The sequence below is a fragment of the Leucopleurus acutus genome (genome assembly GCF_964270905.1).
Source record: "Leucopleurus acutus genome assembly, chromosome: 8".
Taxonomy (NCBI): Eukaryota; Metazoa; Chordata; class Mammalia; order Artiodactyla; family Delphinidae; genus Leucopleurus; species Leucopleurus acutus.
In genome coordinates, this window is record NC_139151.1 from 51567762 (window position 1) to 51568886 (window position 1125).

The 1125-nt window shown below is 47.3% G+C and overlaps 1 pseudogene across 1 annotated transcript; it reads right to left on the minus strand.

Annotated features, from left to right (window-relative positions):
- Positions 1 to 204: 204 nt before the first annotated feature.
- Positions 205 to 782, minus strand: LOC309965133 (pre-mRNA-splicing regulator WTAP-like; annotated as a pseudogene). The gene has a single exon. The product of its transcript is annotated as a pre-mRNA-splicing regulator WTAP-like (transcript).
- Positions 783 to 1125: the final 343 nt, after the last annotated feature.

Genomic DNA, 1125 nt, shown 5'->3' on the forward strand with positions numbered 1-1125 from the left:
GGGGAGGGGGAAGAGAAAAAAGCTGAAACACAAGGTTCATCTGGTACGTTTTACATTAACCATTACAAGCTGGATAGTATAAGAATGTGGCCTTTTGGCTCAAAAAGTCTGAGTCTTGGTGTGGAAACGAGTCCTTGGCTGTCCCACCACAGCTTTCTCGTAGTGGGACTGTCAGGGAAGTCTTGACCGGGGAGTATGACTTGTTTACCTATCAGGCGTAAACTTCCAGGCCCTCAGTTCATTTTGGGCTTGTTCCAGTTTGCCTTTAGTCTGTTCCAGTTCACCTTTCATTTTTAGGAAAAACAAGTTGATCGCTGGGTCTACTATTGTTGATCTCAGTTGGGCAACGCTAGGCACTGGACTTGCTTGAGGTACTGGATTTGAGAAGTACACTCTTGCAGATCTTGCTCCTTGGTTGCTAGTCGCATTACAAGAGTGTTTTCCCTGCGTGCAGACTCTTGCTGTTGCTGCTTTCGTTTTTCTTCAGATTCCCTTAAGCCAGTTACATCATTAGAGTTAAGATCTGCGTACCTGCCCTCCAAAGCTTGCACATGTGCTTCATATTGTTTCCACCTGAGAATTAATTCATCTCGTGCCATACTTTGGAGTCTGTTTCACTCAGTCGAACCTTTTTAGGAAGAGGTTCCTCGTTGGTCATCTTGAATCCTCTCCTGACGGAGGCCACGCCGGCGCCGCCCAGTCACATAGGCTGACCCCGCGCTACCCGCTCGCTGCCCGGGCCGCCCGCCCGACCCCGCTGCCGCCGGCCCCCGCGCTCCTCCTCCCGCCACAGCCCCGGCTCTCCCCTTTATTTGCAGGTCTCGCTGCCACAAAATGGCACTGAGGGAGGATCATTCATATTTTAGGTTGTGGTCAACAGCTTGCAAAGGCCAATCTTTCTTCCCCAGCTCAGCACTTATATGAATGATCTTCCTGTCCTTTAAAGGGCGCTTTCCCTCTTTTTTCCAGCAAGATCCATTAACTCCCTGTAAAATTACTATGCCATGGAACACAGTAGAAAATACTAATCTTCCTCATTCTCTGCCAAGTAAAGCAGTGTGATATAACATACATTCAATAATTTATTTAATTATGTATGCTTTCTTTCATATCTACTTAAATTAC